Genomic DNA, 14602 nt, shown 5'->3' on the forward strand with positions numbered 1-14602 from the left:
AGTGAGAAAACTTTGACAAAAAAATAAATAAATAAATAAAATCCAGAGCTTTGGGAAACTGAAAAAAAAAAGAGACAGAGTATACCTATAGAAATACTAAAGAGATGTAAAATGATTAAGAGAGATTGATGGAGAAAGAATTTGGAAAAGAGAGAGAAAAAAGTTACAAGGTGCTCATCCTCAGATAACAGAGGCATTCAAATGGGTTGAATGCAATCTTCCAACATGTCAGCTTCGGTAACGTAGTTGGTATAGTGCTGGCTTTCTATGCTCGAGGTTGTGGGTTTGATCCTGGCCCAGATCGATGGCATTTAAGTGTGTTTAAATGTGACAGGCTCATGTCACTAGATTTACTGGCATGTAAAAGAACTCCTGTGGGACAAAATTCCGGTACACCTGTGATGCTGATATCTCTGCAGTTGAGTTGTTAAATAAATCATAAATTAATTTTTCTTCCAATATCTCCAACAAAACAAGTTCATGTTCTTTCCAACACCATTCAAAATCTGTCACCTTTAAAGGTAAAAAATACTTTCTCAAACCTTAAACTCTATTTGATAAGTGATCTAAAGGAAAGAAACGGAGTGAAGCACTAAGTGAAGAATAAAAGTGTGAAGTTATACAGTTCTACAGAATGAATGACATAAGCAGAATAAGACCAGGAAAGAAGGAATATGTTTCTGTAAAAAATTTGAATCTCGAAAGAGATATACAGAAGCATATTTTAATCGTGAGAATTCAAGAGGGATTGGTTTGTTAAAAAAAAGATCATAGTTTTAAAATAGGATTATCCATGTTTAAAACACTGAGACCATCAGAAACATTTCCAATATCATGCAAAGTTCACAATGTATGCATGTGCTCATATGAAAACATAGAAATGCTTGTGGAAAGACTGAATAAAATAAATGCCAATATTTGCACTTCCAACTGATGAAATTAAGATGATTGAATCCAAAATTTGGGTATGTAAGGCACACTCCGAAACTATCTTTCAGTTATTATTGTTAAGCTAAGTTGAATAGAATAACTTAATACTAGTGTGTCCCATACGTAACCAAACACTTGTCCCATACGTAACTTACACTTCTCAAAAATTATATTTTTGTGATTGGAACATGTAAAGGAAAATGTTTGATCTGATAGCACATGTTAAGTATATGGGCTATTCCATATGAAATTGATCAGTAAAAAACCTCGCATTTTTTATACTCTAATTTTTTCCCTATTTATTTATACAAGGTGCTGAGGAGAGTGCATTTGCAAAAATATACCATCGAAAGTCAAACGGTTTTCGTATTGTTGAGCGACAAATTTTAGCGTATTTTAGAAAAACAAGCCTCTTTCAGCGCTCAGAACTCTGGAACCATTTACTACAGAACATTGAACAAGAGATCATTTTGAAGATGACATTTGGTAGGTTATGATAAGAAGTAATCATTTTTATTGTATACAGGGAGACAATCTGATTTTACTTACTTTTAGGCTTTTTGCCCATTTGTAAAAATGTAAAAAAATACTGAGAAAAAACCTTGCATTATTAAAAGGGATTCGGCATTGTTTGCTTAGTATCACAGCAATAAGTTTCGGGGGTATTAAATAAATTACTTTCACACGCCTAGACTTGAAAGGCACAACACAGCACCCACTGGCCGAGAGCTGAAGATAAGCGAGCGGTGGGCGTCATTTTACTCCTGTGTTTATGAAAACCTGTGATAAAGCTAGCCCAGCTATGCACTACTAGACGAAACATCACGTGTTTATGTCTCCTGGCCTTGCTTGCCTAGGCTAGCTCCCGCCTCACAGTCAGCTGGTTAGTTCAAGCGCGTACTATTTATTTTCTTTATTTCATTTTTCAATACTTTCTTATTAACGTTGCACCAGTAAAAAATACGTGTTTATTTGTACTTTCAATGCTGAATCTGACCATATATTTTTAAAATATTTTTTTTGTGGGCAAAGGTGTCTTAATTAAGAAAAATCTAAATTTCTCCATTTCCATAAAAAGTAAGAATAACTGTTTACATATCAATATAAACTTTAACTTTTCAGCATCAAAATAAACCACGATTTTGATCATTGGGTGAAAGGGTTTCGGAGCCACAACAGTTTAAAGTTGCTAATTTTATGAAAATACGATAAATTAAAATATTTTTAATTTAAACACTATGAAGTTCTGATGCCTCAAACTTCGCACAAAGCATTGTATCATAGTTGTTTATGGACAGAAAAAGTTTAATTGTATTTAAAAATTGCAAGGTCAATTTTCTCTATATTTCGGTCGATCTGAGATGGAATAGCCCATATAAAGTAATGCTTGCCACTAAAATGCATTTTTAAATATAAGTAATTTCAGAAAAAATGAAGTGAAAATAAACCAGTTAATAAAGGCTGATTTTCTACTGTCCCATACGCAACAGGCATTAATTTTTTTTTGCACTGAAATGAGATTTTGGATTCCTGACTTTGATAATTGTAAGGAAAAGCATTCTGTTGAATTATATGCGAGTCTGTATTTTTAAAAACTGTAAATTTATTCCAGTTCAAGAAAATGTATTGCAAAATGTCCCATAAGTAACACACAAATACTGTAGTTTTACCCTGATGTAGAACAGTTGAAACAATTTTTGTGGAGTTTTAAATGCATTTAGATGTATAGGCTACATAATATAATTTTAAGTGACAGTACTATGGCTATCTTTGACAAAGTTTAATATTTTATATAAACACAGTTTGGACATTCAGATACTATTTCCTATAATTCATAGCTCTGTGTATAGGTCTAATGTTGGTTTCTTTGTCTTTGTCACTGAATTTTCTATTTTAACACTGTACTATTTTTTTATATCTATAGTATTTTCCTAAGTTATACTTTTGGAGCCTATTAGCCTAAATGAGGTACTGAAAGAACTTATTTTAGGCACCCAAAACACATTTTTAGGGCCTAAAAGTCCGTGGTCTTAGTTTTAAGTATCACTGGCAGGCCATTTTAAATAAAATTTTGAAAATTTGGTTTAAAATATTATATAGGCTACTCTACAATGAAGTTTGAAATGAAACAAATGTACTTTTCATATCTAAACTGAGGTTCAAAAAAAAAAAAGCGAAACACTATAAAAAAAATTGAGAATATTTGATTTCAGACTGCTTTAATTGTACACAAACTTAAAGTTATCACAACAAGAGTTATACTCAACAATTAAAATCATGCATATTTGAAATCATTGTGTTTCATGGGAAGTAAAGAGGCAGGCATATATACTGATAAATTACCGTTGCAAATGGTTGCCAACAATGTTTCTGAAGGTCCATTGTTGGTTCTCTTTCTGCTGTCTTTTAATTTCTTTCCAAACACATTATTTTGTCAGTTTTCACTGTCATATTCATGATTAAGTCCTCAAGACTCTTCTGGGGCAGTTGTGATGATAAGAGATGGATACAGCTTGCATTATGTTATAGGAAGAACATCCTACAGTAGTGTGCACAGAGCTGTAATATGCATAATTTATGTATCAGGGTGACAGGTTCTGGATGTAAAAATGTACATGTGTGTGTAATGGCAGTGTTTTAATGTTGCAAATCTTCCATGCTCCCCATATAACAGTTGTGGAAGCAAGGAATCATCTGCAGCAGGTATGTCAAATTAAAGCACAGTACAACAGTTACTAGAGGCAAATCTGCAGTTCAGAAAACCTCCCACAGAGTCGCATCTCTCGAGAGAACATCGCACTTCGAATTTATTTGCTCATGACCATGAGGACAAGGTTGCAACACTGATGTACAGAACATTTACTGATGAGTCCAGATTCTGCCTTAAATATGAAGATGGAAAGGAGAAAGTCTGGAGGAGACCAGGAGAACACAATTTCTCTTTACTTTCAAGTCCAGAATTCTGTTTGGAGGAGGGTCATTCATGGTCTGGGCAGAGATTTCTATGAAAGCTTGTACAGACTTAGTCTGTATGAAGAATGTCTCACAGTCCCCCCCATACAGTGAGGAGATTCTAATAGATTGTATGATGCCTTTTGCTTCCTTCATCAGAAACAAATACACGACAATGCTCGATCCCATGTTGCTAGATGTGTTACCGAGTACCTGAACGAAGTTGGAATTCAGCGTATGATATGACCATCATGCAGTCCAGACCTACAGTGAATCACTAAATGATTCGGACAATGCCCATTTATTACTAAATAGTACGGTCACATGTATAAAAAGTACAAATAAAGAATTTTAAGTGATCTGTTGGAAAGTTTACTTTTCAAAGATTGTACACAATGGGTTTAATGTATATTTATACTTTGATTAGGAAGCAGTAGTGGGGTTCGAACCCGTACACGTCATAATATGACATCAACATAATTTTTCGGACATCAATCAGAGACCGCAGGTATGTTGTCTGCAATCTACAGAATAATGTAGTCAGATACACGAACAGCCAGTAGCAGTGTGTGCCTTCAGTAGATCAGTATTGTGTAGTGGATAGAAACAAATGGGGGCATAGAGAAAAAGACTATGTTCGAGCAGCGTCAGTTAGTGGTCTTCCACCATGCAAGGGGGAAATCCTACCAACACATAGCCGATATACTACAGATGAAGAGCACAGTGGCAGATATTGTTAAACGGTTCCGAGATGAAGACAGGCTTGAATCGTATCCTCACTCAGAACGTCCAAGGACATTTTCCATGTGAGAAGAAGCATTAATAATACGGAAGGTAAAAAAAAAAAAAAAAAAATCCTAGATTAAGTGCTCCAAGAATTGCTTCTCAGGTCAATGAAGAATTAGGGAGACAAGTCCATCCCGAGACTATTAGAAAAGTTCTCAGGAGAAACAATTTTCATGGTCGGGTGGCAAGGAACAAGCCCTACATCAACAAAAGAAACAAGCGTAAAAGACTACTGTTCGCAAAAGAGTATCTAGAAAAGGATCAGGATTTGTGGAATCGAGTTATCTTTTCAGACGAGAGTAAATTTAATATCAGCGGATCAGATGGCAAGATTACAGTATGGCGAAGACCCAATGAAGAGTTTAGCAAGCAAAATATGCAAGCAACAGTTCAGCACGGTGGCAGCAGTGTAATGATATGGGGGTGTATGTCTGCAAGCAGAGTTGGCAATCTAGTGTTCATTGACGGAAAAATGGACAAGTATTCACATCTTCAACTACTGAAGGATAATCTACAACAAAGCGCGGAAAAAATGGGGATTCATGACCTATATTGTACAACTCTGGTTCTGTACCACTGCCCAAAGGTACTCCATCCTCCTCCGCAGTCTTCAGACATTTATGGGACAGGTTGGAAAAACAAATGAGGAAAACTCCAATAAAATCAAAACAACATCTTAAGGAGAGGCTTCAGGAAGAATGGCAAAACATGTGCAAGGTTTACAAGAAAATTGGTGCAAAGTATGTCTGAACGATTAGCAGAGGTTATAAAAATGAAAAGGAGGCCAACCAGGTATTGAATATTTTTTTTGTACGGATACAGAACTAATGGTTGGACCCATTCGAAGAAGAAACAGTCCAGCATCACAGTAGGCGAGGAGGCAATGAGAATCATTTCCACTTTTTCTTGTTGAGAAAGTAGGTCCATTTCAACCCACAGACAAATGAGTACGCTTCAAATGTTAAGGCTCATTCACAATGAAAATTAAACATAACATAAGCGTTAACTTAATGTTACAGTAAAATCAAGAAGTCATACCATCATTCACGATGGGAACATAAACATAACAGCAAACATACTCGGTAACCATGGAAACATAACAACGACGCCATTTCCTCATATTCTGCTGTATACTTCAGCGCTCCACGATTGTGTTCTGTTTGCAAATCACGTAAGCATAAGCATGAAAATTTGGAGTTTGCAAACTTTCATGTTAACGTCTTACTGGACTCGAAGGCGGCTGCAAGTACACTAATGACAGATACAAGGAAACGGTCCTACCATGAAAAGTAAACAAAACAACGGACACAATGTCTCACTGCCACCTCGCTGGATGCTGGACTGTTTCGAATGGGTCCAACCATTCATTGCGCTCTTTGTACACAGACATTCATAATTTTTGTCATTTACGTTGGTGTAAGAACAATCGCAAAGTGCTTCATACAAAAGTTGTTTAGTTTTTTATGAGGAATGAGAAAACAACATAAAAAATGTAGGTTCCTATTTTAAAAAAATTAAATTGACCCTAAAATAACCATCACAACATCCTCCAAATAAAACACGAGAAATGGCATTTAATTTCCCCCGTAATATCAAGCAACTTTTATTCAAGACATTTCTACAACGCTTAGTTTTGAAGATATTGTACAGTATCAACTTAAATAGTCCACTCTGTATATATAGATTTGTTTCAAGTGTTTTAAGAATTTGGTTCAATTTCTCCCTGTATTTCCTTTTACTCTCCACGTCAGACAGTCTCTTCTTTTTTAACATGATATTGCTTGCAACTTGGATTTCTCATTTTCTCTCTCTGGCAAGATGTGCACCATAAGATTCAGGATTTGCTTTTAATTTCTCTCGAAATTTCACCACCCTTTCTTGGTTCAGTGATGCTAAAGATATCTAGAGAAAATATCGTTAGAGATCATAATGAATGGATTTATGGAAATAATAATGTCAATCAAATGATTCTCAATCAGCTTGCATAAAAACACAACGAACTGTGCAATATCAATACATCTCGTCTTGACCCACTTATAATTTACTATAATGTCCCACCCGTAATGTGTTATTTAATATAAAAAAGAAGACACCTCTTTATTTCGAGTTTATAGGTTAATTAACTACATGTTTTAGGTTACTTTTATAAAGTATATGGAAAAACCTAACAACAGAAATTAAATTAATTAAAGATATATAAATTTTTGCATTACGGGTGCGACAATGTTATATAAAAGTAATATATTAATATAATAAAGTTTAACATACCTTTTCAAAAAATTCTTTCTTACAGTATATGCTCTGAAGTCTGAACTTCAGAATGACATACTTTACACAACTGCTCTAGTTAGCAGCTCTAAATATTACAATGAAAAAACTCTAAGAATAAAGATTTTATTGCTTACTTAAAAATCTTCAAATTTGTGAACAAATTGCACAAAAAAAGAGATAAATTTCACTTATATGATTGTCTTATTTAAAAACTTCATGTTTTTAGTTTTCATTTAAGTACCCACATGACAGTTTTTAACCACTTTTAATTTTCTGTAGAACTTCCCTTATTTTATGATTTTATGAAATTGCTAAGAAATGACAATGAATGGTGCTGAGTCCAATGAAACCACTTGCAATGATACCGAAAATTTGCAGGTTGTCTTGAACAAGGCTAACTTCACAAATATCACAAAAGACTATGTTAATATTTATCAGAATGTTGCCACAGAAGCTGATTTAAATGACTTTTATCAGTTTATCATAAATTAGCAGGAGGCTCAATCCATAAATGACGGAGATGAGGAACCCGATGATGCACAAAGGGAAGAAAAACCGTTACAAGAATCGATGGTGAAAACCTATCGCAATGCTATGCAGCATTTGAAAGACTGGAAAATTCTGCACTGACGCAGAATCATTGTGAACTTTTTGAAACCCTCAGAAACGCAAGAATGTTGGCAGAAATCCGTGTTTGCACAACCACAAACTACATTCAAAAATCCATTCTTAATTATTTTAAATAATAGAGTACATAATAGCACTTGTATAATTTTTAAGCAATGTAGATTAATAAAGTTAAACAAATGTTAGTGTAATTATGTGAGTTGTGAACAGTTCTTCAAAGCAAGAGATATCATATAAGGATAATTTGCAACTCCAGCACAACAGGTATGTAAAATGTGTCTTTTTTTTTAACATAACCTTTATTAAATGGAGAGTGTGGTACAGAATAATTCTGTTAATGACAGATTTCACTTTATCACTCGACGTACAAGCTGATGACAACTTTATTGTACAAGATCATAAAACCATCTAGTACAAAGTAACATTAATTTTCAATTACCTGGAGAAAATATCCTAACCTCTTATAGGCCTATGCTTATAAGCATATTATATACTAGAAGCATTTAAAAAACCTTCCTTCTCTTCATGGTAGCTTTGCAACAAAATGTACAAAAATGTTACACTGAATGTATTCTCCTCATACCTATATGACAAAGTAGACGGTGTTACTTGTAAATACCATTGAAGAAAGAAAGAAAGACTTAACTCAATGTACGTACTGAAGTTTCAGTCTAGGCCTAGGCCTGTAGTTTGAGCATTTGGAACTGTTTTATGTAAAAAAAAATTAAAACACCTTTCACAGTAAGTGATCACTACGCAGTGGGGGGGGGGGGGGGAACTTTATCTTATGGGTGCTTGTTATAACACTTGAAAGCCTATTTCATGTAATTTAAAGATACGTGAATCATAACAGCTGTTTTCTTTAGGTTCGCCACTTTCTTCATGATTAATTTATAGTAGTCAATTTCACTGTTAATCATAGGACATACAGTAACTTACTTTTTTTTTTTCCAAGTCACAAGCAATATAATTTGGCATAATGACTATAGGGTATAGAATAATACGAAATGTATCTGAACGTCTAAACACTATTACAAATTATCTTCTATTTTTGCCAATAGCCATGTGTCCTGTAACCAACATTTTAAAATGTTAAATTTACATCTGAGCCATGTGTCCCGTAACTATCATTTTAAAATTTTAACTTTACGAGTTGCCCATGGTGGCAAAACTGCATTCAATGATAGGCTTTCAACATGGCTGCTTGGTGCTGAATTGGTATTCAGGTGAGTTTAAATTTATAAATATGAAATCATTTTGAAAATTCATGTAGGTTACTAGATTATTAAGTCACAGGACAGATACCTTAAATAAAATGTCAGTGAGAAATATAATAAAAAAAAAACTGAATTCAGCCTATATGTATGATTATGTTTTGGTAACGTTTGATTGTGGCCCTAAGCAATCCAACGATATACATCATGAAGGTAATTAAGGCTTCCCAGCAGACTGAAGCTGCTTGAGATTGCACATGGCAAGAGAGCATGAAATGAAGTTGATGCAGAAGAGAAAAGGAAGGTATGGCTGAAAATTTTGATAGGGCAAGCTGTAGTAAATACTGCAGAATAATTTGTTGCAGTGGCTGGTGGAGATTTGGAATCCAACATTGTAGTACAAAGTATCTGGATACATTAAGATAATATGGATCATATGTGGAGACTAAGAGGAAGGCAGAAAGTAGGAAAGATTGGAGAATGCTAGGTTTGCAGTGAAAGACCTGCTTTTGGGCAGAAAACTATGAATAAATGAATAACCTGTAGAAACCATACAAAAGGGAACGGAAGCATTTCAAAGGAATGGAAAAGTATGGAAATAAGAATGGTTCAAGGTACACGGACACTCCATTACATCAGACTTAGGCAGTCTCCTGTGTTCTTGAATTTGCACAAAATTCAGTATTCATTGAAAAGATACAAACTGAACTTCAAAATATAAAAATTGAGGATGTTCAAGTGAGTTTAGGTACAGTTAAGTTTGAAATCAAACCAACATAACTTGCAGCTCATTTCTTAACTAGTCGTGTAGTCTAATAGCAGCCCTAATAAGTGCAAATGACTAATTATTTGTTTTGTGGTCAAATCACAAAAATGTAATAAGAGGGGAAACTTTAAGTTATTTGCTACATACTATAGTGACAGACCGAGCAAAAAACAAATATTCTGTCTTCCAGATTATAAAGACGATTGATGCAAACACAGTTAAGAAAGTATCTGTCCCCATACGAAATAACTGTGGTCACAATAAATTTGAATTTTCATTAGATATAACAAATTAAACAATTAGCTCTACGTTGTCTTTTTCATTCAGTAAATATACATATACAGATCATATGGTGGTTTCATTTACACTGGTGGACAAATATGTCCCTTGACTAATATTACCTCATTCCACTTTCCCCCCTCCCTAATACTTTAACAAAGAGTAATAAATTAATGAATGACGCCTTATTTTGTTCTGCAATGACAGTACTTTTACATATTAAGATCTCAATCCTGTCTTTATTATGAATACTGTGATTTAGAGAACTGAAAATGATCTTCATAGCATATCATTCATTGATCCCGTAACTAACACTGCATTTTATTGTTTATTCAGTAAATGGAATTAGTTGCAGGTTTTCAGGAGTAAAAAAAAAAACCAGGACGTGAATATTTGTATTGGTTTTAGATAAGTTACATAACATTCTGAATGTCCATGTGACTAACATAACCCTTACTGTAAAATGATCCTATTCGCAGCCGTTGTGAAGTTCCATCCTGATTACGTTGACAGTTCAGCTTGTACATCATCACACGAGGTGTGCTTTTTTGGTGAACATAGAAGCATAGGAGTTTGTATTATGATGTGATTGTGATTTAAAAGCAAGCATTAACACTATGAGGACCAGAACTTTTAAAATATTTAGTACGACCAGCATCGGTCATTTTGACCCCTATGTTTTATCGTAAATTTTTCTCTTATTAGAAACTTTTATTTTAAATACCTATCTTACTACAGACTTAGTGACTGTAATTAAAGAGTTGAGAGTTAATTTCAGAACATAATTTGAGGCCGGTATACAATCTTCTTCTAAGGAAAAATTGTTATTCTTAGATGAAGAAATTTGTTTATTAACTGTATATAACTACTAGCATATCAATTCTACAATTTCTCAGATTCAATTCTGTTCTTAACATCATGTGTAATGAATTAACTTATTCATGTTCACTCATTTTTACATTAAATATTTGGAAATATTATATTGTGTTTTCTGAATGTATCTATCATCTATTGCTTATTACTTATTATAATCACATCTTACACACATACAAGATTCTTTCAGAACATTGGCCACACAAAAATTTGTAACACTTTGCACAGACATGCGTGTCTTATTTCTGCTATGATACCTTCCAATCTGACAGGTCTTCCTACCTGGTTTCCTGGACACTGCTGGGATATACAATCTTGCGAGATATAATTAGAATCACCAGTCTCATTCTCATCTTCATCACAAACACTAACTGGATATTCTCTCTCCATATCTGTTTCTGACAATTTTTCTAAATAATGCAGAATTCTTCATTGTTCATCTTTTGTGCCATTAGTTCATCTTTCACATCCTTTTTTTGCCATGTTTGCAAAAGAACTACAGTAAATGGAGAATAGAAATCTTGAGATAGACTAATGAAATACTTCACACAGTTGTCAAAAGAATCGCCGCTGTCATCCAAAATATATTGCCTGTTTCGTAATGTCACAGGAAAGTGGCTATAAATTCCCTATTGTCGTTCGTTTGTTTTGAGTATCACTGAATCAACCAGTCTACGTCATATTTTCGCTAATAAGAAAGACTTACCACATACATTCCATAAACTTGCCACATGGCGACAATGTAGGCTATTGAGTTCATTGTTAGACGGCGAAAGATTATCATAAAAGAACAATATTTGTAGCTTGAAGCTGCATGAAAAGAGTGCAAACAGTTAAAATGATCTGTGTTGGTCTTTCTAGGTAGCTGTACAATACTTGTTACGCCCATAAATAATAACGTTTGAGACTTGAAATTTTCAGGGGACCTAAAGAGAGCAAATTCAATAAAACTCTCAAAGAACGAACTTTATGAACCAATACACGGAGGAGATACAAATAAATTAAATATCAAAATTGGTCAAAATGACCAGTTGGTTCTTCTAGTGTTGAACGGTTTCTCAACGTTTCTAAAAATAAAAGTATTTGTAAACCATTAATAAAACATATTTTTTGTGTTGCAACGTTTGTACTGGTGTCGCATTATTGTTTGTGATGTAGCTTGCTGTTACGAAGGCAGCAAGCATTTTTAGGTTATGTGAAAGATTTGAACTTTCATAACATTATACATTCAGTTACTGTTACTTATTTTTGTTAGTGATATAGGCTGTAATTTACAAAAATGTATAATGTATCAGGTTGTGCATCTAATTGCCGTACAAGTAAGGGAAGACCTGTATCAACATTTGCTTTTCCTTGCGACAAAGGAAGAATAGAAAAGTGGATTCGTGCTTTACACCGTCCAGATTTTGAACTCTGTAAATATACTTAAGTATATCTGCATTTTATAAACCTTTTCGAAATGAAAGTCGAAAAAATGGGAATTGATTTATATGACAAATGTACTAGGCTATAGTGGTATAGAGTTAATAACTGTTAAGGTCTGCCATATTTGGAGACCACCCAGTTTGGGAAATGAATCCAAAAATAATTAATAACACTGTGTACCCAAACGAACGCAAAGTAACGACACATACGGCACGAGTCTCCCACAGCCGCCAATAAACATCAGGTGTGTAGGCCTAAGTCATTTGAGTTTTATTATATTTGAAGTACTTATTATGTTGTATTAAAATTAGCTTTGAAAGTGTTTAAATAAAGATCCGGTACCTGGAGCTCTGTTGCTTCATTTTTATCATATTATTTAAAATATTTAAACAATCGCATCGGTATAAGAATTACCCTAGCCGAGTGCGAGAGATAGCACATCTGTTGTGACGTCACGGGTGCTGGTGTAAGGCCTGTAACTTTACGATGGCCCCGCCCTATTGCATTTAATAACTACATTCATACGTAGATATAATTATCTGAAAATTGTGCCAAGACGAAACAGGAGAGGGATGGGGCAGGAAAAAGCAATCCAGGTAGAGGTAATACAACATTTTACGTACCAATACGTAGACATTACCGGTAGCGGTATTTCTTTACTATAGCTTTACCACGTTAAGATACAAATATATTTACATTCTTGGAAATTAAAAACGCGCAGTTCCCCCACGTAACCGCTATAACAGATAAATCACACTTCCCTAACTTTGTATCTGCCTTAGTAAAATAGAACATTTTCAAGACCATTGACAATTTCTAAACTCAAATGGAAAAGGACGTATTCTTTAAAAGTCTTTTGAGAGTATACACATCATATTGGGTAATTCGGTAGAAAATGTTGGCCAATATGACGGACATCAATTACATCGAGGATCAGTGACAGGTTAGGTTTGATTTGTTGAGGATTTTGATTTGCTTTGCATATTATAAGTTTTGTGGTAAGCATACCAAAAACCTGAACAAACCAAACCTAACCTGTCACAGATCGATGATCCATTTTCTACTAAATTACCTCATACTGTGCTATTATATTCATAATTTAATTTTTTTAGTATTATCTTTTACAAATACATTACCGTACAGTTCATACCCAATGACTGAGTGCTTTTAATTAATAAAAGTACTGCAAAATTACACAAGTTTGGCGTAGGTTACCAAGAAGGCAGTGAGGCTACCTATACCGAAGGAGAACACTGGGTAATGACAGTCAAACTGGTAAATTTATTCATTAGACCTACTTAGGCCTAGCTACTTCTCATTGGAAAGTTGCACAGTGACTAATTCCTACCAAAATAGTTCACAATTTCAAAATAGCTGCATTACTCTACCTGAAATTGTATCTTACAGCAACAGAACAAAGCAAAATGAGAAGTATCAAAAGCTTTACTCACAATCATGAGGTATATTGCATCACATACAAAGATGATAGTGCCGGTATTTCGACTTGCTTTTATTCTACCGAAAGCGTTATGCATTACCAGTTTTCTTTTTTTGACAAAATACCTCTAGCTAGCGTATCAAACATGCAATTAATAATGACGAAAAATGAAAAAACGGGAGGGAAAAAATTTCGGCGTCATTCTTACAACACACCCTTCCCTAAAAATGTGTTCATTATTTAACCGTAAGTTGCATTCATAAATCTGAAAATAAATACATATTTCTCCTGTTAATTTCCTAACTCAAAGAAGTCAAAGTCATACAATTCTTAACCTTTGACGGCAACAGATCAAAGATTCTGAAACAAACGAAGGTCGATTAAACTCACGTGAAGTCATTAGTCACATCCTGTATCTTTGCATTCTTCTTTCATACACTAGCCATAACTGAAAAGCATTATAACTACATGATTATATATTGAAAATCATAAATATTTACCACGTCAATATAAAAGTTGCTATTTCGTAGCCGGTAATTTGACAAAATGGCGATTCTGCAGAGGGCACTCCTTCAATGCGTCACACACAGACGAACCCGTACCAAGATTACTTTTTCACAGCCACTCAATCACTATTAATTACACCAAAATAAATAAAACCATTCTGTCATGCATTTCTGTTTTTACTTACGATTTATAAAAATAACCTTGTAGGAACTAAGTCCTTGGAACTACAGTCACAATTATCTACACACTATTATAATCTTCCAGTCCCCGACGGATTCCTCGGCTCAAAAGAGGGGGTTACATCAGCGGAATTAGAAGTACCATACTAGTCAAAACAACTATAATAGACCAACATTTGACAATATGCTGTAACATTATTAACCTATATAAATACAATTTACTGTTATAAACTAAAACAATTAATACAAAACCCTTACCATATTTGTATATAGAAAGATTAATATTTATAAAAATTGATTCTATGTTGTTCCAATGATATGTGTTCGGAAAGTAGTGAATACTCAAGGAGCTAGA

General features: G+C 34.1%; 1 protein-coding gene across 3 annotated transcripts in view; it reads right to left on the reverse strand.

The window, feature by feature from the left end:
• The window catches only part of 14-3-3zeta (tyrosine 3-monooxygenase/tryptophan 5-monooxygenase activation protein zeta), a 160487-nt gene extending 146097 nt beyond the window's left edge, over positions 1 to 14390 (reverse strand). For 2 of the 3 annotated variants that reach the window (XM_069848086.1, XM_069848083.1), the window contains exon 1: positions 14253 to 14390. The gene's annotated coding sequence lies outside the window, so the exon portion shown is untranslated. Of the gene's footprint in view, positions 1 to 14061; positions 14201 to 14252 lie in introns of those variants that run through there. The other variant, XM_069848085.1, reaches the window with a different exon arrangement.
• Between the last annotated feature and the right edge of the window lie 212 nt (positions 14391 to 14602).

Source organism: Periplaneta americana, chromosome 15, assembly GCF_040183065.1.
Source record: "Periplaneta americana isolate PAMFEO1 chromosome 15, P.americana_PAMFEO1_priV1, whole genome shotgun sequence".
NCBI classification, from domain to species: domain Eukaryota; kingdom Metazoa; phylum Arthropoda; class Insecta; order Blattodea; family Blattidae; genus Periplaneta; species Periplaneta americana.